The 27,057-nt window shown below is 37.8% G+C and overlaps 1 non-coding gene across 1 annotated transcript; it reads right to left on the bottom strand.

The window, feature by feature from the left end:
* Positions 1–17,950: 17,950 nt before the first annotated feature.
* On the bottom strand, positions 17,951–18,050 carry LOC130026750 (small nucleolar RNA U13). Its single transcript, XR_008792933.1, has one exon. It is a non-coding gene; the product is annotated as a small nucleolar RNA U13 (small nucleolar RNA).
* Between the last annotated feature and the right edge of the window lie 9,007 nt (positions 18,051–27,057).

The following is a 27,057-nucleotide window of genomic DNA, read 5'->3' as shown; positions in this document are numbered from 1 at the left end:
AACACTTGGTATTTCTTGTCTACATGATACAGGCCATTCCTGTAGTCATGAGGTGACATTGTGGTTTTGATTTGTACTTCCCTGACAAATGATGATGAGCATATTTTTCATATGCCTGTTGGCCATCTGTATGCTTCCTTTGAAAAGTGTGCCATTAATCTATGCCTCCCATTTTTGGATGGTTTTTATTGGTTTTATGTTGCTGAGTTTATGAGTTATTTATATACCAACAATATTAGTCCTTTGTTGGATAAATGTTGTGAAGCATTTTCTCCCAATGAGTAAGTAGTATGTCTTCTTGCTGTTGTCTTACTGTGTTTCTTGCACTATGTAGAAGCTTTTGAGTTTGCTGTAGTCCCATTTACTTATCTTTGCTTTTGGCTGTTTTCTTTTTTTTTTTTATAATTGCTGCTGAGTTCCCAAAGAAAGCTCTAGTATTGTGTGTTTTCCCTATGCATTCTCCTATACATTTTGAGGTTTCAGGTTTTTATCTAATTTATCTATGTTTTTAATCCTTTTGAAGTTAATTTTTTTGTATGCTGTGAGACATTGGTTTAGTTTTATTCCTATGCATGGGGCTTTCCAGTTTTCTCAACTCTATTTGAAGATACTTTCTTTTATCTCTTGAAAATAAACTTGAGTATAAAAATACATGTAAATTATAGCAAGAATCTGGAAAAACCCGAGTGCCTGAAAACAGATGACTGGTTAAAGAAACTTTGGTACATCTATACAATGGAATACTGTGCAGCTGTTAGAAGAGATGAAATCATGAAATTTGCATATATAAGTGGCTGGGCATCGATAGTATCATGCTAAGTGAAATTAATCAAAAGAGAAGGTTAGATATAGAAAGACAACACTCATTTTGTGGATATAAAGTAGCCTAATATGAGACTAAATCCTAGGACAGTAGAGATAAGGGACCGGAGGATCATGCCATGGTTTGGAAGCTGGCCCCACTTGCTGGGGGAAAAGGCAGTTGGGATGGAGAAGGGACCACTAAGTAAATGATGATTGGAGGGATCACTCAGGATGGGAGATACGTGCTGATAGTAGACTAAGTACCAAACATGACGGCCTCTTAGTTTCTATGTTGCAAATTATAACACCCCAAATCAGAGAGAAACTAAGAAGGAATGTACCTGCTACAGAGGCAGGGAGTGGGACAGAGTCGGGGTGGTGGGAGGGACATTGGGAATAGTGGTGGTGAAAAATATGCACAGGTAAAGGGATGGGTGCTCAATCATTGTATGACTGAAACTTAATTATGAAATTTTGTAACTGCATCATACAGTGATCCAATAAAATTTATTAAAAAATTAAAAATACATGTAAATTAATTTATAGGCTCTCAATTTGGTTCCACTGGTCCATGTGTCAATTTTTGTTTCAAAACCATATGGTTTTGATGACTATTTTTTAGTACAGTTTTAAGTGAGAATGTACTGTTTCCAATTTTTATTTTTCTTAGGATTATTTTGGATCTTTAGAGTCTTTTGTGGTTCCATATACCTTTCACTTATATCTGTTTTAATAGCTTGAGGAAAGTCACTGGAATTTGAAGGGATTGCACTGAATCTGTAAATGGCTTTCAGAGGATGGCCACTGTTAAATGTCTTTCCATTTTCAGTCTTTTAATAATGTTTATAATTTTTATTGTTTCTTTTACCTCTGTATTTAAATGTATTTCCCAACTATTCGATTATGTTTGAAGCAGCTGTAAAACTTTTAAAAAGATTGTTTTCTTGAAATTCCATTTTAATTTTGCTTTCTACAAAATACAACAAATTTGTACGTATTAGCATTGCAATCTGCTACTTTTTCATACTTATCTATCGTTTCTAATAGCTTATTTTAGCGGAATACTTAGAATTCTCTGTTTGGCATTGGGATTAGGCTGGGCCACATCCAGTGGTGTTCAGGGCTTTTACTGGCTCTGAGCTCAGGAGTAATCTCTGGTTGGGCCACATCTGGTGGTACTCAGGGCATCACATGTGGTGCCAGATATTGAATTAGGATTGGCTGCATGCAAAGGAAGTGGTCTACCTCCTACAATCTCTCTGTCCCATAGAATTTTCTACATATATTATTACGATATCTGCAATAATGACAGTTTTACTTCTTTTCCAATTTGGATTAATTTTATTTAAATTTAATACCTAGTTTCTGTGGCTCTGATTTGCACTACAATATAAATCATAATGAAAATAGACATACTTGTTTTGTGCCCAATCTTAGAGGTTTTTCACCCCTGTGAGTGACATTAGCTGTGGATTTGTTGATATTCCCTTAACCCTGTTGAGGTATGCTCCTACTATTCTCATTTTGATGAGTTTTCTTTGTATCACTGACACAGTTTTTAACTTTTCTTTTTGTTGATGTAATGTATTACATTTATAGATTACCATGCATTGAGCCATCCTTGCATTCCCAGAATTTTATGCCCTTTACACATTGTTGAATTGGGTTAACTAACATTTTATTATGGAGATTACATCTGTGTTTATTATTGTTCAGATTTTTGTATTTTTGTGATGCCCTTTCCTGCTTTCAATATTAGGGTCATGTTGACCCTATGAACCTACTGAATGTGTTTGGAAACATTACCTCATATCATTTTTATGAATGGCTTTAGAAGTTTTGGCATTTGATTATCACCAAAGTTTTGGTAAAACTAACAAGTTAACTAGTAATGAGTTACTAGTTGAGTGCAATCATCTTAGGCTGGGTTTGAGATAAAATTTTTCATCAATGTTTTAATTTTCTCAGTTTTATTGGTCTGTTTAGGTTTTCTGCTTACTCATTATACAATTTTATAAAGTTGTATGACTGTAAGAATTTATCAACATCTTCTGATTTTCTAACTTAATGGTACACTGATGTTCACAGTAGTATCGTGATCCCTTATTTCAGTGGTATCAAATGTAACCTCTAACTTCCATTCTAGTTTCTCTCCCTTTTTCCTTAATAAAGTTTATTTAAGGCTTGCTATTTTTTAAAAACATTTTGAAGAGCTAGCTCTTGGTTTCATAATCTATTGTACTATCTTTTTGAATTTGAGGCTAATTTATTTTTAAGCAAATTTTGACCATTTTTCTCATTCTAATAATTTTTACTTAGTTGTTTTATTCTTTTAAAAGTCATTTTAAGGGTAAATTAAATGTTTATTTCAAATTTTTCTTTTTTTATAATACTGAATAGAATTTATGTTTCTTAGCTAAGATTTATTTGTTCTTTAACACGTAACTTTTTTGAATCACTTTGAAGATGAGGTATGGGAAAATAACACCTGATTTAGAAGCTAATTCATTAAAGTTATACTGGACATTTTAAATTTTCTATGGAAAATGACACTGTCTTGATATTTCTAAGTGCCTAATGATATAGTTCTCAACCAATATGTTTTTTTAAAAATTCAGCATAAGCAATCTATGCTAACATTTGATTTAGAATTCTATAATTTTTCATCTTTTGAAGGGTTATTTCTCTTGAAAACGAATATGCACATTATAAAGAGGCTGGCATTCACTCCATGAGTAAGTAGAACAGGAATGATATATGTACTTCAAAAGTGTTATCATCCTGATGACTGCTTGTAGGTGACCAAACAGTATTTTTGTGTATCATTGCAAGGAAGTACATACTTTATCAAGGAATGAAAGGAATTAAACTTAGGGTAGCGAGTGATAGTAGTGGTAGTACCCCGGTATAAAACCTGCATGTACATCTAGTAAAATTTGTAAATTAAATTCACTCTGCTTCAGATTTCATTTTCTCTTCTATAAAACCAGAGTACAACATAGGCATCACAAAATCTGCCATAAATAATTCTTCACAACCATCCGTTTCACTTTGAGTGCCCTGGATTCTCTCCAGCCATAAAACCTGGATCTACTTTTACCACTAAAGAGGATATTCCCTCCCTCAAAACACAAGAAGTTAAAAATTGAAAAGGAGCTTGCTATTTAAGTAGTTACTGTGTGCTGCATCTTCCATAGAAACAAAGAAAAGATTTCTCACAGAGTTAGGCAAGTTCTTGAGACTCTTGACAAGATTTATAAATAAGATATGGTGTTTATTTATTATTTTTTAAAAACTTTCCATTGTGCTCTCCTTGGTAATGTAATATGATATATAGTTCTGCCAAGAATTGGGTGTGGTTGCTCCGTGGCTTAGCTGATCATGAAATGTCATGCTTAAGATTTGAGTCAGAACATCAAAACAATGCAGTTCTGGAAGGAGAGTGCCAACAGTTTAAACTGTATTTGAATCAGGAGACTTAGCAGTTTTTTTTTGACTTGTCATGACTTTGAAAATATTCTTGGCAAAATGTGAATTTTTTATATATTTTTTCTCAATTTTGAGAATATCTTCTGCCTCTGTAGCCTCTATTCCTTCCATTCTTTCTTTATTTCTTTCCCACTCCCATGAGAATTATCACTGGCTAATAATGTTACTTTTCATAAGACTTAAAATAGAATGAGAATAATCATGCTTGAGGATTATTCTTTAAAATACCCAGCAAGATACGCTAATGAACTCACAACTTTAAAAATAACCAGGTAAATCTAATTTTTTGTTTGGTTGGTTTTGAAGCCACACCTGGCAGTGCTCAGGGGTTACTCCTGGCTCTGTACTCAGGATTCACTCCTAGTGTACTCAGGGAAATCATATGGTATTTGGGGTATCAAACCTGAATCCATCATGTGCAAGGCAAGTGCCCTATCAAGTGTACTATCACTCCAGTTCCCAAATAAATATAATTTCTCAAATAGCCAAACATATTATATACTACGAGAGAGATTTGAGAAACAGTTTTTGTTTAATTTGATACAAATCAATATTTTCCTTAAGTGTCTGATCTACTAAGTCAGATGGAGGCTTTCTCTGCTCATGATATTTTGATATCTAAATCCTCTTACTTCAGAAATTGGTCTTCTTGTTCACTTTTTAATATTCATATCTACTAATGGCATCTGATAGGTGTAAAGTATTCAGTAAATTTTAATCAGTAAGATAAGTAGTGAGTTAGACTCTCAAGTGGAATAGAGAATGTGAAATTAAAAGGCTTAGATCAGTGCCAAGAAACTGGAATCTATGATGATAAATCAACTAAGCTCAATAAACACCAATAAAATATGACCAATAAAAAATAAGATGCGGCGTTCAGCATAAGAGAAGGAACACATGGAGGGTGCGGGATCCCGGAGGGAAAAAAAAAAAAGAAAAAACAGGTTCCAAAAAGAGCCGAGATCACCGGCAAGTTCCAGATGGAGTAGGTGCCGCATCCCGCCTCCCCCAGATGGAACCCCTGTGACCAGAAGCCTCTACAAACACAGCTCGAGTATGCGGGAACGAGGACTTTTTCTCAAAACCGCGCAGCCGCTTACGCGGCCCGCGCGACATCTCTCTATATACAAAGTGATCAACGAGAAGTAAACCACCCAATCTTTCTCCCTGAAAATCAGAGTTAAGTTTGGAGCACGGCCACAGCCCCAGAAACACAAGGACTTAATGCAGAACCCAGCAGCTTAGAACAGAAAAGTGAATGGACGATGAGTTAACCCAGGCCATCATTTCTGCCCAGAGGGGAAAGGGTGTTGCCCCATTCGCCCTCTCTTCTCTGGAAAGAAGGATGGCGGCCGCATGGGAGCCTTGTGGACAGCAGGTATGAGCCGGGGGTGTGGGGGGCGACTAAAACCTCACGAGAAGGGGGGCGTTCCAGTCCGTCCTTCACGCCCTACCGAGGTCACCAGTTGCCCCCCACGAGCGGCTCTCCAGCACGGCCACAGCCCCAGAAGCACAAGGGCTTAATGCAGAACCCAGCAGCTTGGAGCAGAAAAGTGAAAGGACTATGCGTTAATCCAGGCAATCATTTCTGCCCAGAGGGGAAAGGGTGTTGCTCCCTTCCGCCCTCCTCCCTCTGGAAAGAAAGATGGCGGCCACATGGGAGCCTTGTGGACAGCAGGTATGAGCCGGGGGTGTGGGGGCGACTAAAACCTCATGGGAAGGGGGGCGTTCCAGTCCGTCCTTCACGCCCTACCAAGGTCACCAGTCACCCCCCACAAGCAGCTCTCCAGCACAGCCACGGCCCCAGAAGCACAAGGACTTAATGCAGAACCCAGCAGCTTGGAGCAGAAAAGTGAACGGACTATGCATTGATCCAGGCCATCAAGTCTGCCGGAGGGGAAAGGGTGTGGCCCCATTCGCCCTCTCCTCTCTGGAAAGAAAGATGGCGGCCACATGGGAGCCTTGTGGACAGCAGGTATGAGCCGGGAGTGTGGGGGCGACTAAAACCTCATGGGAAGGGGGGCGTTCCGGTCCGTCCTTCACGCCCTACCGAGGTCACCAGTTGCCCCCCACGAGCGGCTCTCCAGCACAGCCACGGCCCCAGAAGCACAAGGACTTAATGCAGAACCCAGCAGCTTGGAGCAGAAAAGTGAACGGACTATGCATTGATCCAGGCCATCAAGTCTGCCGGAGGGGAAACGGTGTTGCCCCATTCGCCCTCTCCTCTCTGGAAAGAAAGATGGCGACCACATGGGAGCCTTGTGGACAGCAGGTATGAGCCAGGAGTGTGGGGGCGACTAAAACCTCATGGGAAGGGGGGCGTTTCGGTCCGCCCTTCATGCCCTACCGAGGCCACCAGTTGCCCCCACGAGCGGCTCTCCTGCACGGCCACAGCCCCAGAAGCACAATGACCTAATGCAGAACCCAGCAGCTTGGAGCAGAAAAGTGAAAGGACTATGCGTTAATCCAGGCAATCATTTCTGCCCAGAGGGGAAAGGGTGTTGCTCCCTTCCGCCCTCCTCCCTCTGGAAAGAAAGATGGCGGCCACATGGGAGCCTTGTGGACAGCAGGTATGAGCCGGGGGAGTGGGGGCGACTAAAACCTCATGGGTTGGGGGGCATTCCGGTCCGTCCTTCACGCCCTACCGAGGTCACCAGTCGCCCCCCACGAGCGGCTCTCCAGCCTGGCCATGGCCCCAGAAGCACAAGGACTTAATGCAGAACCCAGCAGCTTGGAGCAGAAAAGTGAACGGACTATGCGTTGATCCAGCCCATCAAGTCTGCCGGAGGGGAAAGGGTGTTGCCCCATTCGCCCTCTCCTCTCTGGAAAGAAAGATGGCAGCCACATGGGAGCCTTGTGGATAGCAGGTATGAGCCGGGAGTGTGGGGGCGACTAAAACCTCATGGGAAGGGGGGCGTTCCGGTCCGTCCTTCACGCCCTACCGAGGCCACCAGTTGCCCCCGCGAGCGGCTCTCCAGCACGGCCACGACTCCAGAACACAGAAACCAATTTCTTAACTATCTGACTTTCAGTAGAAATACTTCCAGGGTCAATAGGTAAAAGAGCAGAAATCCAAAACCAATATTTAATTCTTGAACCCAGCTGTAGAAAGCAAATCACTTCACAATGCTTTTTCAGCATGTCTGATTGGGGGGGGGGGTAAACTCTAAATAATAGTGGTGAATCTTTTATTGAAACAATGAATCTAATCAAAGCAGATAGAGTGTTAACTAGAATTCATCTGCCTCACAGGGACGGGGAGGGGTGGGAGGTGGGGTTTTATTGGGGTTCTTCATGGTAAAAAATAAGTATTGGTAAAGGGAAATGTGTTTGATATTTGCATGACTGAGACATAAACCTGAAAGCTTTGTAACCTTTCCCACAGTGATTCAATAAATAAATTAAAAAAAATAAGATGCAATTTACAATGTATTACTTCATTGCTCGATTTTGCTCGAGCGGTAAAGGTAAAGGCCCTCCCGTTGATCGTCGATTTGCTCGAGCGGGCCCAGTAACGTCTCCATTGGAGACTTTGGTGTTATAACACAAGTATATACTAAGTTCTCAAATAATATCTGTTGATTGATAGCTAGATTATGGAAAATCAATGCCCACACAGCTATCATATCAAGCAGATGTGTAGATTACAAATATAAGATTTCCCTAACTTCTCAAAAGTAGAGCTAAGATACTATTTTTTTATTAAATACTAGAAATAATACTTTTAGTATTTTTACAATACTAAAGAACTTTTTTCCTGTGTTATTTTTTAAAATATAAAAGTACTGTTTAAGACATATCTCATCATGGCAGCAAATCCTGTTTTTTAAAAATGCTGTTGATAAGGGAACAAGACTCAAGTACTGATCTTCTCAGAATATACATGAAAATTTTTTTTGTTATAAAATCAAAAAGTCGGCCTAGATTTGCAGAAACCTCTTCTAACTCTAAAATTGTATGACTTTGGGTTTAAAAAAATTATCTATGGGGAAGTCATATCTTTGTAACTCACCCAAAATTTTCACTGTCATTGGACAGAGAATCCTCACTGATTCAGCATATTCTAGTTCATCATATTGCATTAGCAGCAACAGTCTTTTTCTTTTTAAAGGATTCTCTGGAAATCTTTAGAAATAAGGATAGGCTATACTGGAATATGAGTCTGGGAACTGATCTTCAAAGAGAAAATAAACTAAACGTTATGGATGTTTAGGGTAAAACAAAATAAAATGTACATCTCTCACACTTACTATTCTGTGGAATGACCGAAACAGTACTTTTTAACTATAGGTTGTAATCCACTAGTCTGTCATAAAATAAATTTAATGTGTAGCAAATTAGCATTAAAAGAAAAATTAGATCATTCATTGTATAATAAAATGAACAAAATGCAAAGTATATTTTATATTGTAAGGTAAGTATTGTTGGATGAAATGTTCATATCAGGAATGTGTGCATGTATGTCTCAGTATAGGTATATGCTGTGTGCATGGGGTCACCATGTACACTGTATTTCTTCCTGTGACGGATTCAATAAAATGTGAAAACTACTAGCTTAATATAAAAGGATTTCTAAATTTATTCACATATTAAAATTATTTTATAAAGTATTCCAGTCTGCCGCGTGACTTCTTATTCTCTAACTCTCGCTCTCTGAGAAACCAGCAGGCTACTGAGAGTATCATAACAGCACATATGCCTGAATAGGAACACCTGTAAAGTTTATTTATGTTTTCAATCTACCTTTAATATCTCACCCACACGGCAGAGCCTGGCAAGCTATCCATGGTATATTCAATATGCCAAATCCAGTAAAAAAAAAATGGATCTCATTCCCCTGACCCTGAATACAGCAGAGTCGAGAAGGATGTGGAAGGAGAGGCTGATAAAATCTCAAGGCCAAACTAGGCTGCCAAAACGAAGAAAGACAGAAATTATTGTCTGTACTTTCAATGCGCTTATGCTGGCATCTGATGCATTCATCGAGGACCTGATGATACAAGCGCGAAAGATCAAGTACGACATCATTGGTCTGACCGAAACGAGAAGGCATCAATCATATCACACTGTTTTCGACACTGGAGAACTGTTCCTTGGAACATGTGACAAAAGTGGCATCAGTGGTGTCGGTATCCTTGTCAACACAAACTTAGCCATGAGCATTGATTCATTCGAATGCCTAACAACCCGAATCGGATGATTACATTTGAATAGACATGGCTCACTGCCGGCAGTTTCTATCTTTGTTCTCTATGCACCAACATCCAATTATGGTGAAGGAGAAATTGAGAAGTTCTACATGGAGCTGGAGAAGTTCTATAAAGAAGGCCACACCTTCTACAAGATCATTGTCAGTGATTTTAATGCCAAGATAGGACCAAGAAGATCAGCAGATGAACTCCACATTGGGGCCCATGGCCTAGAATGATACGAACAGGGTGAGAGACTGTCCGAGTTCATCATGTCAACCAAGACCATCCATGGTAACTCACAGTTCCAAAAGGCCGAATCTGAACGTTGGGCATGGGAGTCTACCAGTGGATGGTTCCACAATAAAATAGACCACATCATATTCAATCAGCAGTTTTACCTAACAAATGTTGCTGTTGTCCCAAAATTCCAAACAGGATCGGTCCACCGTCTCCTTCATGCAAAATTCTATTTCACAGAGTGGGGAGAAAAGAATGCAAAGTTTAAGAAGAGAACTCCCAGAACGACCACCAACTGGGAGCTCTTTGGCTCTGTTGCTGCAACATGGGAAGATGCCGTCATTGACAACATTGACGAGGAATACGATCGAATGGTTAAGCACCTCCATGATTGTGCAAGGAATGACAGAGAGAGATAACCACAAAAAACACCTTTCTTCGAACACTCTTGAACTTATTCGCCAACGTGGCTTGGCGCATGCCTCAGGCAACCGCAAGCAAATGTCCGAGCTGGCAAAACAGTTCAGAGAAGCGATCAAGGATGACCTCAAAGACAGAAGAGTAGCAGTGCTAGTAGATGCAGCAGAAGCTGGGAAAAGCATTCTTAATGCCCGCCTGTCCTTCACCAACTACAAGACCAAAATGTCTGCCCTCCGACATCCTGATGGATCTATCACATCTTCCAGAAGGGCAATGGAGAAGATTATTCATGACTTCCACTCAGATATCCTTAATAGCCACGTCCACTTACACACAAACCAAATTCCGCAGGATGGATATGTCGTTCCCAATGTTCTCCCTTCCGACATCCAACACACCATTTCATCAGTAAAGAAACAAAGAGCACCTGGCCCAGACAAGGTCAGACCTGAACACCTGAAGAACTTACCATCAGTACTCATCAATACACTGGCTCGGCGCTTCACACACTACCTGTCTGAATGCAAGATTCCATCCCAATGGAAAACCAGCAGGACTGTACTACTATACAAGAAGGGAGACATCCATGACATTGGCAACTATCGCCCAATATGCCTATTGTCTGTCATCTACAAGCTGTTCACTCAAGTCATCCTAAATAGGATTGGCAGAACACTAGATGAAGGACAACCATGCGAGCAAGCCGGGTTCTGAAAAGGATTCAGCACCATTGACCTATCCACACGATAACCAAGCTCATTGAGGTTTCTCAGGAGTTCAAGATGCTGCTCTGTCTGACGTTCATTGATTTAAAGAAGGCCTTTGATTCTGTTGAGACGGAAGTGCTCATCGAAGCCCTAGTCAATCAGGGCGCTCAAACTCAATACATCAGGATCCTCCATGAGCTGTATTACGGAGTCACTACCAGGATCTCACCATTCTGCAAAAAAGTAATCATCCATGTCAAGAGAGGGGTTCAGCAGGGTGATACTATTTCACCAAAACTCTTTAGTGCCACCCTCAAGAACATCATGTGATGACTGAAATGGGAAGAAATGGGAGTGAAGATAGATGGTCGGCAACTACACCACCTCCGCTTTGCTGATGACATCATTCTAATAACACCAAACATCAGCCAAGCAGCACAAATGCTAACCAACTTCAACCATGAGTGTGGAAATGTCAAATTACAACTGAATCTCACAAAGACAATGTTCATGAGGAACAGTCTTGTTCCTGATGGTCCATTCACTCTCAACAGAACAACCATCTCCGAATGCAACAGTTATATATACCTAAGTCGAGAAGTCAACATGATGAATGACCTGGCACCTGAGTTACGCAGGAGAAAGAGAGCAGCTTGGAATGCCTTCAAGAGTGTTGAAGAAATTACTAAGAGGACAAAGAACCTCCAGCTCTGAGCATATCTCTTTGAATACACTGTTCTTCCTGCATTAACATATGCCTCAGAGACCTGGGCCCTCCGAAAACAGGATGAGAACGCTATTTGGGTCTCTCAAAGAGGAATCGAAAGAGCTATGCTTGGAGTATCACGCTTCACTCAAATGAGAGATAGAATCTGGAGTTCCGATCTTCATCAATGCTCAAGAATCAGGGACGCTGTCTCATTTGCCAAGGCGTCAAAAATCAGATAGGCTGGACACATAATGAGGTTTAGAGACGACCACTGGACTAGAGCCATTACTGACTGGATTCCACAGGATGTCAAAAAATCGTGTGGACGCCCACCTATGAGATGGTCTGATTTCTTCATCAAGACCCTGATGATTGGTTTGAGGCTCTTCATGTTCCTAGAACTAGCAGATGCCATTGGGCTACCCTAGCACGCAACAGGGATGAATGAGTTTCCCTCCCGTTATACCCACCAGCTGCGGCTGGCGCCAGGTTGTCCCATCAACAGCCAAGACCCAGAGACTATAAAACCCAGCTCCAGAAAGTGCTCGGCCACTCACATGGCCTTGCGATATCTTACATTGCTGGCACTTGCTCGAGCAAATCGATGCGTAACGGGGTATCAAGTGATCAAGTGATTCCAGTAGGTAGGTGTTACACCCATCAACTGCTGTCGGTGCCAGGTAGTCCCATAAACAGCCAAGACCCAGAGACTATAAAACCCAGCTCCTGGAAGAGAAAAGTGCAGAATCTCCTGCTCCCGTGCCTGGCTGTCCTCACCGGGGCCCCTTGGAGGGGGGCAGGTTGAGTTTCTCTCCCTGCCCCAAGCAGAGCCCCGGTAGCCAAAGACCTCCAGAACCAGCCACAGCCATGCTGAGACCACTCTCCACACATCCAGACAAGCCTCATACATGAAGGAATCAGCAGAGGAACCCAGGAATGTGGGTCCCGGGGCTGAGATCTCCAAGCCTGCTTGGATCAGGACTGGGCCTTTTCCACCCAATTCCCCCATCTTCCAGTAGGTAGCCGTTATACCCACCAGCTGCGGCTGGCGCCAGGTTGTCCCATCAACAGCTAAGACCCAGAGACTATAAAACCCAGCTCCAGAAAGTGCTCGGCCACTCACGTGGCCTTGCGATATCTTATTATCTCATTTTTCCTTTGGAGAACCCGGCAGGCTACCGAAAGTATCCTGCTTGCACGACAGAGTCTGGCAAACTTCCCATGTCTTACTCAATATGCCAAATACCAGAAACAAGGATAGGTCTCATTCTCCTAGACCTGAAAGAGCATTGAATATGGCTCTTTTAAAATCTCAGGGCTAGGAAGAAGGAGACTTTACTGGTGCCTGCTCAAGGCAATCAACGAACAACAGGATGATCGTGATCATTATAAATTATTGATAATACCCTAAGTATCCTATTCAGAGGAGTAGGGAATGAATGGAAAAGCTTATTTACTCAAAGGAAAGAAGCATCAAATTGTCATATTTATTTTGAACATCAGAAGCTAAAAACATTGAACCTAATTTCCCATCTAATGGATTTTACTGGAGACAGACAAATCTCTTGTTCCGTCCCTGGTTTGGGGTGAATGTCACTATGCTTAAGTGAGATTGTGTATGAATTAAGACAGAATATAGGTAAGCCAAGAGATAAAATTTTTTTATCAATATATGCTATGCATACAGAGAAGTAGGAATATATCTGCCTCATCCCCAATCCCTATCCTGAGGGAAAGAAAAATGCACTGCAGCATTCTGTAACTCTTTTTTCCCCTGGAATTCTGTGTTTCTAAGGGATTTTTCAGAACCTTGAGTTAAGACTTGGAGGGATACTCTAACAGTGCAAATAACTCATAGAGAAATTCCCTTAGTCTTCTTAGTGTATGTCTATAAAAAGTTTATTTCCTTATAATTTGATTTTACTTTAACTAATGAGTCAGTATTTCTCACTCCTTTTATTTTCAAAACATTTTTTGGTATTTATTAAAAATAAAATCTTTAAATTAGCTCAAGATCTGCATAGCCCACAACACTTTAACATAAGTTATTTTATTTTTTACATAAAGTATTCAGAGAGGGGGCTGGAGCGATAGCACAGTGGGTAGGGCATTTGCCTTGCACCTGGATTTGATTCCTAGCATCCCATATGGTCCCCTGAGCACCACCAGGAATAATTCCCGAGTGAAGAGCCAGGAGTAACCCCTGTACATCACTGGGTGTGACCCAAAAAGCAAAAAAAAAAAATAAAGTATTTAGAGAGCCCGGCAAGCTACTGTGAGTATCTCGCCCACACGGCAGAACCTGGCAAGCTATCTGTGACGTATTCTATATGCCAAAAACAGTACCAAGTCTCACAATGGAGACGTTACTGGTGCCCACTTGAGCAAATGGATGAACAACAGGAAGGCAGTGCTACAATGCTACATAAAGTATACGTAAAATAATGTTTTTTCTAAAGACATAACATTTAAAGATTTTCAAGTGTGACAAATAAGGAATGAGTTGTTTTTAGAGCTTAACATATATAATAACTGACCTAGATGCTACTGGAACAAATGAGGCAGCCAGAAAAGATTTTGGATTTTATGGTATACACTCACCATACCAATGAGGAAAGGTGAAAAAAATTAAAGATCAATGAATGTATAATTTTAATTGGTGGTTAATTTTTATGACAGTGAAAATAGCAATGTCATCATGATAGAGTTAAGATACAAACTGAAATTGGGGCAATTATTAAGGAGATGACTTTTCTCCAATTTTTAATTAGTCAATGTGATTTTCATATATTGTCAATGATATAGTTTCAGGCATGCAAAATTCTAACACAATACCCATCAACAGAGTGTCAGTATACCTCAACCATTTCTACCTGCACCTTACAAGTAAACTCAACTCTGCAGGCTGACTTTTAGTGACTTTTAGCCACCAGCCATTTGTTTCTTCTATATTCCATATATGAGAGAGAACATCCTATATTCGTCTCTATTCTTTTGAATGACTTCACTCAGCATAATACTCTCTTTTAGTACCATACATGTGTAGCAAATTGTAGGATTTTATCTTTTCATTGAGCTGAATGGCATTCCATTTAGTATATAAATCAATGTCTTTATCTGCTCAACTTGCTCTGGCAATAAGAGGTGGTTTTGATTCAGTGCCTCAATAAACAAGAAAGAAGAAACCAGAGTTTCCAGGAGGAAGTAGAAAAATAAGGTGTAAACACAGATATTTAATTAGCTATTATTGAAAATAACTTGGAAAAAATAGATATTAATTAAAGAAATGCAACCAGTCAAATTTTTAAATATCTTATTTTAAATGAATCTATTTGATCTTAAGAGAAGAGCTTCTGATTACACTTATACAGGCAGTAAATAATGCCTCAAGTTCTAAGAACAGCATATCTAAAGAGAATAGCTCACAAGTTTGAAAACCAGGATAAGAGAGGCCGAACATACCAAAAGAAAAATAAAGTAGACCAAGCAATTAAAAGTGCCTTTAGAGGCCCAGAAATGTGTTTGCTAGAGAATTTTTAATATGACAGAAATAAAGATACATCCACAACACTCAGGACAGTGTGCTTATTATGTATCTCAACTACTTAGGCAGAATCTCCCACTAGTCTACAAAATAATTTAGGTTCAATAATCTCAGATGAGTAAGGAAAACTGGAAGACTTTTCAAAGGAAGTCAACAAAGATGATTAAGAATTGAATAATGGGGCCTCTGAGAAAAGGTATAGCCAAACTGGAATTACTTAGCTGGGATTATTTATCTTGCTGAGGACACATCCAAGGGGTGGCTTATAATGGCCCTCAAGTAAATGAAAGATAATGGTATCTAACTGTTCTTTACAAACTTTACAAAGGGAACAAGTTGAAATGGGAGAAATTTGTTAAAGATAGGATTTTTTTTATTATCGAGTATCCAAAACGGAGTTACCTTTCAAGAAATTTAGGTCTTCTTTAAAGTTTAAAATATAGATTCTTTCCCCCCCCTTTTTTTATTTTATAAAGTGATTCACGATATCAGATTACAGTTAATATTCAAACACCAATCCCACCACCATTACACCTTCCCACCACCATATTTCAGATACTTCCATCCTGAACCCCAACCCCTGCCCCAAAGCAGTACTGTAGCACTGTAGCACTGTCCTCCAGTTGTTCACTGATTTGCTCGAGCAGGCCCAGTAACGTCTCCATCGTGAGACTTGATACTGTGTTTGGCATATGACTATGTCATGTGTAGCTTGCCAGGTTTTGCCGTGTGAGCAAGATACTCTCAGTAGCTTGCCGGGCTCTCCAAGAGGGGCGGAGAAATCGAACCTTGCTTGGCCAGCTACCTGTGTGCAAGGCAAATGCCCTATCCCTGGGCTACCACTCCAGCCCAGCAGAATTGAAATAATTTATTTTGTATTGTTATGAAAAACCGCTGAATATCCTCCAAAAAAGTTTCCTTATAGGAAAGTTGTGAAGATTGTTGTATTTCACCTAGAAGTCATTAAGCCCTTTTATAAGAGATCACTAACATGTTGTTAAAGGTTGAGTCTAGTGAAGTAGGAGACTATCAGATTCCATATTATGTATGTCTGTAAATAAAATATTTCCCTCTATGATTGCTTACCTCCTACTTTATATTTTTTTATTTTTTATTCTTTTGCTTTTTGGGTCACACCCAGCGATGCACAGGGGTTACACCTGGCTCTACAATCAGGAATCACCCCTGGCAGTGCTCAGGGGACCATATGGGATGCTGGGAATCGAACCCAGGTTGGCCATGTGCAAGGCAAGCACCGTACCCACTGTGCTATTACTCCAGCTATTACCTCCTACTTTAATGAAACAGAAATTCTTAGCTATTTCAACCCACTCTACATGGATAGGTTTGATGATCTTTGTCACTCTCAATACAAACTTTCATGGGGGCGGGGTGGTGGAGGGTGGGAAGGGTTTTTTGTGTGTCTATACATATAGAGGGATTTTGATTGCTTCTTTGTTTTTCCTCTGAGAAAATTATTGGCAATTTTTAGTATATTGAATCCCAGCCTAAAGATAATTTTAATTTATTTAAAAAAATACACTGCATACAGTCTTCTTTGTTTAGATGAGCTGAAGCCCATTTAGATCTGAACAGGGGAGTAGACAAGATGCTCTGATCCAAAGTTGGCCAAGTAAAGTACTTAGAAGACTGAGACCTATAAACATGGCTGTCTCAAAGATTAAAAAGGATTGGGAGTTTATTGTTAGATTAAAAAATTATATTTAAGTGAAAGGTGCATTCATGAATATCTATAGAAATACTTGTCATAAAATTGGAGGTTTAGAGGTATTCCTCAGAAATAGTACCAGCTAAAAATCATTTGTAACATATGAGCAAATGGAAGAAAGGTATTCTGTAGAATATTTAAAACATATGGCTTTTGTTTGTATTTCTTCCAAATGTTTGAGAAAAGTGAACAACTTGTACCTGTATACAATCGTGACTATGAATGCACTATTCTGTTTTAACAAAAAATGTATTTATAAGCAAGCAGTAAAACACTGAAAGAAATCATAATGTTAATAAGTAGGAGGCTATCAGGTTCCATATTAAGTTTCTCATACCTAAAGCTTACTCTGCAATGAACAGCAATTTTAAGTTGATGGATTAAACAGTTTTAAAAATAGTATAACTTTCAGAGATCCACAGGAAGTGATGTAATAAAAATGGTAATCAATTGGGCGTATAGATAGTACTTAAACACATCCACTCCCAATAAATTGTGCAAAGGGAAGAAAATGTAGTATTTGTAAAATAAATAAAAATTTTATTTTGTTCTTACCTCTAGATCTAAACCAATAATAAAATATAAAAAAAATTATAAGGCTTAAAAAGCTTGCATATTTTTTGAGGTTAGTTTATCTGGCACAGATGTGGAATCATTTTTTAATTAATTTTCTCTCAGTGTTTGCATACATTTTCAAAAAATAGAACACAATAAATCTCTAAATTTCTGGCCCCATTATTAAAAAGAAATTGGTATTGCACAAATTAGGAGAAAAACTAAGAACTAGAAAAAGTGAGATAAAGCAGAATTAGAACTTTGTTTTCTGGATTTCTAATCTGGTACTAGAATGAAAAACTGAGAAGAGAGAATAACAACTGAGAAGAATGTATTCCTGTCACATATCTGAGACATTTGCATTAGTTTCTTGGTCTCCATCATTTTCAGATTTGAAGAACCGCATTCAATGAAACAATGGGTTCAGATACAGTAAATTGGTAAAAAATTGAGCTAACATTTTTAAATTTTTATTTCCAGAATAATTAGATAAACAAATTTACATAAGAGCAGCTTTAAGTCACAGAACGTTTTCTTTCGTTAATTTTTTTTTTCAGTTTTACACATCAGACAACGGGCCAACCTCGTAATAAGATTTAAGAAAGGTATATATAACAGAAACATGTAAACACTCAATCATCATACTTATGAACCAGGAAAGGTTCCTAAGTCATAGAAATTTTAAGCTAATATATGTGTAAGTGGCAATAGTTTTTCTGAAATTTGCTGAAATAATGGTTCCAGTAATGTCATTCCTCTTTCTACCCATTCATACCAGCATGACATAGGTACAAAGAACCATATTTAGACAGGTGGGGCTGCTTTTAATTTCACAGGTGTAAAATCAGATGAAAATTACAGACATCAAATTATTTTTAAACTAATAATGACCCTGGTTTATATCTATGCAAATGAAAGAGCAGGTTAGCACATGATTCCCTTACCACAAAAACCAAATGCACATGCGACAATGAAGGTACCCAAAGGATTTTCAAAAATTATGCAAATATGATTGTTTTTAGGAGAATTTTCAACATATATACAAGCTGTTCCCTATAGCTGAACTGAGAAAAAATTAAGACATCACAAACCATGTGCTCAAGTTGCTTTATGCAATTTTTATAAAGACAATGCATGACTCTGGTAATAGGATAGTTTGGGCTTTATAAAGCTATTTTGAATCCAGATATTCTGAAGAGTGGGCAATGGGAAAAATGACAATTTTCATTTAGTCATTTCTTCTTAAAATTTTCCAACAATTGCCAAAGAATAACTATAGATGATATTCAGTGCGAGTAAAGCAGAGAGTTTGCCAATGAATACTAAAAGAACACACATTTTTTCCAGGTCTCTGAAAGTTCATTATACTACATTTGAACGAATACTGTATAAAGGAATACAGGTATTAATCTGCCTTAGATTAGAAGAGTGATAATGATTAACACATCTGTCTGTTCCTATTTAAAATAAAGATTGACTTTATCCTGAACTTTGCTGATTAAGTTATGACAACTATTTTTTCAGTAATGTCAAATATTATGTTTGCAGTTACAAATGATTATTTTTCTCACCAGATTTATTGAGATATAATTCCTATACAGTAAGATACACCCATTTTAAGTATACAACTTGTAGTTTTAATAAATCTGTATAGTTGCTTAACCACTGTGACAACATATAGAAATATTTTCATTATTTTGTAAAGTCCCCTATGTTCCTTTGTAGTTAATCCCCTACTTGCTTTTTTAAAAAAATTATTCTGTATTTGTTTGCTTTTTTGACCACACGTAACTGTGTTCAGGGCCATGAGTCACCCAAGAAGGATTATTCCTGGGAGGGCTAAGGGTCAGGAATATGAGGTGTCAGGAATAAAGCAAGTGATTTACATATTAGACTATAGATCCAGTCCTCTACTTGCTTTTTAATCACTGAATATTGTAGGTATGTACTGTATTTTGTTAATCCATTCAATAGTTGGACTTAGAGTTGTTCCCAGCTTGGGGAGATAATAAACAAATCTGCTGTAGTGTATAATATGTATACTATATATTCATATAAATGTAATTATTTCATATATGTTAGTAGTTCACTTGTGTTAATGCTTAGGTGTGAGATTGATGCATTTTATGGTAAGTATGACTTAACATACTTAACATAAGCAACTACTACACTGTTTTTCTAGTCTTTCATATTTTTCATTCTTACCACAATGTAATTCCAGTAAAGTAAGTAAAGTAAAGTAAAGTAAAGGCCCTCTCGTTGATCGTCGATTTGCTCGAGCAGGCCCAGTAACGTCTCCATTGGAGACTTTGTTGTTACTGTGTCTGGCATATCGAATACTCTCGGTAGCTTGCCGGGCTCTCCGAGAGGGGCGGAGGAATCGAACTCGGGTCGGCCATGTTGGTAAGCCAGTTTTTAAAATGTTAACCATTCAACTGGGTCTGAAACATTATCATGGTTTTAATGTGCATTTCCCTAATAATTGTTGATGTGAAACACATTTTCATGTATCAATTTGCTATTTGCATTTTCTGAGAAAATGTCTATTTTGATTTGTTCAATTTTTATTGGGTTGTTTGTTTTTTTACTATAAATTTGTGAAAGATCCTATATGTATATACTGGACACAAGTCCTTTATCAGATATATTTTAAAATTACAAGGTTTTGACATTAATTCTATTTTATCAAAATATATTGTATGTATGTGTTAAATTAACTTTATTCTAATTTTCCTGATTCTTCATGAATATAGATTTTTTTTAAAAGTACTTCTAATAAAAATGACCAAGATGCATAATAGTCATTTTGTAATGACTATTATAGTCAAGCAGAGTCAGACAAGCAGAGATCTTGGCAGAGCAGAACCTGATAAGACAAATCACTATAATAATTATACAAGAAAACTATTTGCTATCCAAGGCATTCATAATTCTTTGTTCCATATAATTTATAACGATATTTCATTTATATTTCTGCCACCCCCCCTGAAACACTAAAATTATAATTATTTGTCATTTGGTTTTTAAATTGATTTGTTAGGTTATATGCCATTAAATATAATTTTTGTACTCAATCACTAAGTGAGTTTTAGTATATACCTTAGGAGTTTAAAAGACGGAGTCCTATTATTAAAATCCTCTATTTTCCTTAGGAACATTTTTAGGATATATCTGATAAATGTGAACATTCAAAATAGGATTTTATGAATAGCCTTATCTCATTCTGTCAATAAAAAATATTTATCCACTGCCAAGTTGGGGAAAATGAGAGCCTAATATTTTATTTACAGAAATATTTTTTCTGAAAAGCATATTCCTTGTCAAAACATATGCTACTGAGAACCAAAAGTTAAAATATTATTACCAGAAGAATATACTTTTCAATTCTTAGAAATTTGTGAACATAAAAAGTTGCAAATATTAAATTTAACTTAAATATACATTTATTTTTTACAGAAGATAGAATTGGGAAAATCATACTTTTGGGTTGATTCTTTTGTATTTTGTAGAGACAGAAAAGCTTTTTATTATGAAATGTGTTACATTTAGAACATGAGGTCAGAGAGGAAATAGAATGAAATGAATGTGCAATATATCCTATTAATTACATATATATGAGTGACTTATAAGATTAGTAGAAACATCTAGACTTGCTAATATTTATAAGTTTTCAGTTACTGTATCCTTTATTTAGATGGCAAATTTTAAAGAAACATTCTTCTAGGAGATAATTTTCCTAAATTCTTTTAAAGAATTTGAAAGTAAAAAATTTGAAAGGTAGGTCATGACCTTTATAATTCTTTCCCTTTTCTCCTGGCAGTTGTGATATTTGGCCTTGATCTCATTGTTCTAGTTTCCAAGTTTTCCAGTTTGAGATTATAATAGCAATAATTTTCCCTAGACACCAAGTGGATGACTAGTTCGTCCAGACCCCCTTGTCCTTCCCACGGTGGCTGGCAGCAGACCTGTGACTATTCATGCCAAACTTCTTTCTCCAGAGTTCAGTCTTGACATTCTTCTTGAGCAGTGCAACAAAAGCATCATAAAAGAACAAAACACTCCAAGTGATTCTTAACTGCGTATTTTGAGATTTATTATTGAGATGGGCTTTTGTATATTAATTGATTTTTGTTCTTTCTTTTTCACTAGTCAAACAAGCATTTTGTGTAACAGAGAAGGAGAGAGAACAGGCACTCAAAACCCTTTATTTTTTTGTAGCCCCTAATAATGTTTTCCAAAGTTTTCAAAGCTTTGGGCTAAAACTTATAAACCAAACTGAAGTGCTCACATCCCACAAATGAAGGACCATATGTACTCAACACCTGCAAATTTTTATGCATGGACCTTTGGTTTCTCCTATATTCACAGAGCTCCTGCCATCAGTCCCAGGGGCATGGAGAAAGAGAAGGGGAGCAAACTTAATTTGGCAAAGAGGTCTGTGGAGACTCTTAGGGAGAAGTTACTCTATTTCAAGAAATAATGACTTCAGTAACAATGAGAGAGGGTCTAGTTCAGTGCTCCAGGAGGGCACAATACCCTGCATCCCGCTTAGCTCAACAGACACACATTTAAAAGGAAGTGACTTTCTGCATTTCATCAGGTCAAGTAAATAATCAAGAGTCCTTTGCTTATGTTCCTCAACACAATGCCATTTTCCCCCTTTCTTTGGTTCTACTTTTCCACCTTTCATTTAAAGACTCTACTGAGATGTGTGCCGTCTCCCTCCCTCCCCTAAACCCCATAGGTCTGGCACTCATTTCCCCCATTATTTCAATGAGTAACGGTACCAAGGGCATCAAGCCAATCCTACTGTCGCTTTACACTTTCCACTTTCTAAAATACATATATATATATATATGTGTGTGTGTGTGTGTGTGTGTGTGTGTGTGTACATATACATATATATATAAAAGTACCAAACCAAACACAGTGCAACATGATGTTTCAGGGATTGTGACTAATTTCTTAGCTCTCTTTGCTCTGTAGTAGAATTCTGGCTGTTATTCGACATTTGGCTCTTTTTCATAGAGCCCTTGAGCAAACTTTATTTACAGTGCACACTGACTTTTATTACTACATAATACAGAAAATATTTGCTTCGTTATGAAGCCAACTGAATATTTATTTTGATTTTTGTTCCTTGTTGTAAATAGAGTTCAAAACACTCTCTACTACCATTGTTCCAAACTAGTTAAGAACTATGTAAACAAGCAGCATAGTTGATTGTGTGGCCCAGATCTTGTGATTGCCTCATTGCCTTTTCAACAAAAAGAAGGTTGGGTTAGGAAAAAAAAGTTCATGTAAATTTAAAAAAATTGAAGCAAATTTTACCCCTCAGGACTATCACTTGTCCATCCTGGGGGTTAGCTTTTAGTGGACATCATTGCACAATGAAGAATTTCCAAGGTACTCTGTAAATGAAACATTTTTGGATAAGATCCAAGGACTAATTCTGCTCTAAGACAAACATCACAGCCCCAAACATTAAGAGTGCTAATGTTTGGATGACAGAGGTAACAACACATGTTTTTAAAATATATATATATATTCACCAAATTTTATCCTACAGAAATATGTGTTCATGGGTTTTTTTTTCTGATTCTATTGTTTGTTCTTAAAACCCACCTGTCTTGTGTAACTTGATTAGCTTTAGAGGATTTTCTAGGCTTGAAATGGACTCATTTGGCCCTCTGTGTGGTATATGTGATATATTGTGCATATTCACATTATGATAAATGGGCCCATATAGAACTGTACCTTCATTCTAATTCTTTGACTTTTTGAACTTAGTACTGTTTTAAAACTAATTAAATGAAATTGGAATGTTTGAAGTTGGTCCCTGGGTGTACTTTTGTTTTGTGTTGTTATGTGGCTACATGTAGAAATGCTCAGGCCTTACTTGTGCCTCAGGAATCAGTGCTCAGTATACAATACATGGTGCCGAGGATTGAGTCTGAGTCAGCTGCATGCAAAGCAAAGCACCCTACCATTGTGCCATCTGCCTGACTCTATATTTTTATGATTGAAGTATAGTTTATAATAGTATTGAAGTTATTGTTTTATAGCTGCAGAATTACTAAATGAATTCCCCCACCAATGTTTATAGATCTGTCCACCATTGTCCCATTGTCTACCCTGCCTGGAGCTCCACCCCATCTCCACACTTCTCAGTTTCCTGTTCTATTAGTCCTATCTCAGGTCTGCTTGCATTGGGGATTGTGAATGATACTTCTTATAACTTGGAAGACTTCTGACTAATTAAAAAATCTTATAAACAAAACACTAGTGTATTTTTTGCACTTCAAGTAAAAAAAATAGATGCAGAGCAGAAAATTCGTAGTTTATATTTCTTCAAATCTTTGAGAAAATCTTGTACTGTGGTACAAATTTAAACTAAAATTTATATAATCATCCCCCCTTGCCCTCCTAGCCCCTTTGCTGGATATATAATTTCAGTGAAAATTAGAGAATAAGATTGAAGTCTCTTAGACCCTCAGCTTCATAGAGAGATTTTGGAACTTTGATTTTAACAGTTCATTTTGCTCCGTTGCTTCCTCCTTTCTCTAATCTACAGAACATTTATAAAACATCTGCCCTCCTACTAGAGGTGCTGATACAAATGGGCTAATGGGAGTATCATGAGAAGAGAGAGAAGAGAAATAATCAAAGATTTCATGATGAGACAAGGAAACGAACCCTGCCTCCAACTCTTCCTGGTTGTATAATCCTGAACCACAATGTCTTCATAAGGAACTTAATAACTATATCATAGCATTGTTATAGATACAATATGCCTGAAACTTTGGTCTAGTGTTGTGTGTATAGTCATTATTTTCTCACGTTTTTGTAAATTATTCTGATAAAAGCTCATTAACATTTTACATATGAAGGATTAAATGAATATTTCAAAATGCTGTAGCTCCTACAAACATGCAAAGAAAGGTGAAAGATATTTTATAAAAATTTAAGATGTTTCTTAACCAAAGTAGGGTGTCAACTCTCTAATATTTTGTACCAACTCTTAGTTAATATTGTATTGTTTGATATTCTTTAGTAAACTTCTTACAACAAAGCTTAAACTTTTAGTTTCTTCGTCAACGAAATGTAGCGAGGGTAGGGCACAAGCTCAGCTGTAGAGTATAGGCTTTGTGTATCTGAGACCTTAGATTTGATTATCAGCAGGAAATTTAAAAAATGATTTTAAAAAACATTAAAATATTTAAAAAATGCAAAATAAAATCACTACTAACTGTTCAGTTTGTAAAGAATGGGATAATAAAGAACCACATCATCTATAAGATTTAAGGAAGGCTACACCACAATGTAATCATTTTAATATTTAGAAGTGTAGATAAACCATGAATATTTCATCTTACTGATCCCAATATTAAGTATATTTTTGCATATTAGAGAAGCATCCATTATCAATGATTTTATATTTTTTTACCTCTAAGGATAAGATATTGATGAGTTTTAGAGCAAAAGTATATATTTTTAAAAAACCATTGAACTGTGGTAGTGAATCCAATTATCACTGCTAGAATAACCCCTTAAGAATTTCGCTCTTAGAAGGAACAATTCTCAACAGAAATATGAGATCATACATTTATCTTACTGCTTGAGAATGTGGGTTTTACAGTCCAATTGGTGGTATTTGAAACCTGGATCCAGAACATTTTGCTTGATCTTAGTCAGATTACCTAAACTCCCTGAGTTTCTGTTTTCTCACCTATGAAATGAGGTTGTTCACAGTGCCTATACTCACTACTGATTATAAGAAAATTAAAATAGAGCACATAAGGGGTGTCAAAAAGTACCTGAGACAAAAATATCTACTCAGTAATAATAGTGGTCCTAACAGTGTAAGTTCAGCAGTAGAACTTAGTCTTTTGTTATTGGTAGGAGGAAAGATATTACATTTGACAATTTTTCATTGAATAATTTTAGGATGTTTGTCTACCCTCACACCTGTGTATATCATATGTTCACTCAAATTATCATTACCACTTATATTTGTTCCCCTTTGCTCAGTTATTAACTCAAACAAAACCACACCACCTTGAAGTGAACTCAAGGAATGAATATTTGAATATTCTTTTTACTTTATTTATTTTGTTCTGCCTTGTCTGGGGTCACACCTGGCAACATTCAAGGGTTTACCCCTAGCTCTGCACTCAGGGATCACTCCTGGCCGAGCTTAGGGGACTTTAATGGGGTTGCAGGGATCAAGCCTGGGTTGACTGCATGCAAGGCAAGTGCCCTACCTGCTGCACTATCTCTCCAGCCCCAGTAATGAGAATTCTAATAGAGAAAGGCTGGTATAGGCTAAATACTGTGAATCTGCTTGGAAGTGAGTCCTTAAAGTTTGGTTTTTTATCCTGTAAGGTAACAATTCAAAAAAGTGCAGAGTTGTTTAATTTTACATAGTTAGTAAATATGTTTCGATTTCTCTGTCCCTCTTGGAGAGCCCGGCAAACTACTGAGAGTATCTCCCCCCCATGGCAAAGCCTGGCATGCTACCCGGGACGCATTCGATACGCCAAACACAGTAACAAGAAGTCTCGCAACGGAGACATTACTGGGCCCGCTTGAGCAAATAGATGAACAACGGGAGGACAGTGACAGTGACAGTATATATGTTTATCTATTGTTTACATTATTATAATATATCATGGAACAGCACACATTTTTTTGTGAACAAAAAGCCAAAAGTATAAATTGCATTTCTATTATTCAGTAGCTTCTTGAACTTGGGCAAGTTTATTAGTCTTTTGGAGCTCTAAGCTTTTATCTGCACTGTAGTACTGTCCTCCTGTTGTTCATCGATTTGCTCAAGCGGGCATCAGTAACATCTCCATTGTGAGATTTGTTGTTACTGTTTTTGGCATATCAAATACGGCACAGGGAGCTTGCCAGGCTCTGCCATGCAGGTGGGATATTCTTGGTAGTTTGTTGGCCTCTCCAAGAGGGACAGAGGAATTGAATCCAGGTGAGCCGAGTGCAAGGCAAACGCCCTACCCGCTGTGCGTAGTAGCTCTAGAAATTTTAGTTACCAAAGGCCTCAGAGATCTAATAAAACACTGACAAGCTCTCAAGCTTTTATCTACAACAGAAAAATGCTGTTTTGCCAAAAGATCAATGCAAGGATTAAGTGCAACTACATTTTCAAAGCATCAACATAATGTTTTAAATTCTCAACGATTTCCCTATCCCATTTAGCAGCATAAATATGAGGATACTAAGAATTCTTTGGAGCCATGAAGTCATTCCTTTTGTATTCTTGAGAACATGGTAACCACCAGAAATCTTTCTCTAGTCCATTTTCTCCTCCAAAGAAAATAGCTTCTAGATACATACCCATTAAATACAGCATCAATAACTTGGTAAAAACCACACAATGCTCCCCTTAAATATAAAGACAGTTTATGTTATCAGAAATATGACTACCCTTTCCTGTGCCATTTATTTCTACTCCACAATCAGCTAACGAAAACAATTTGCTACTCTATACTGTCGACCTCTGTTTGTGGCACACATAAGAAATTATTCAAACACAGGCTGATGAGCCCTGGAGAGCTCTCAAAAGGCTGAGGTGTGTGTCTGGCAAGAACAGTCCTGAGATTTGAACCCAATCTCCATCACCATTTTACTTTTCTAGCACCAGTGGGAGT

This window comes from Sorex fumeus, unplaced genomic scaffold (assembly GCF_029834395.1).
Source record: "Sorex fumeus unplaced genomic scaffold, SorFum_2.1 ptg000034l, whole genome shotgun sequence".
Classification (NCBI taxonomy): domain Eukaryota; kingdom Metazoa; phylum Chordata; class Mammalia; order Eulipotyphla; family Soricidae; genus Sorex; species Sorex fumeus.
Note: the sequence above shows the minus strand (reverse complement) of the source record. Positions and strands in the feature narration are given on the sequence as shown.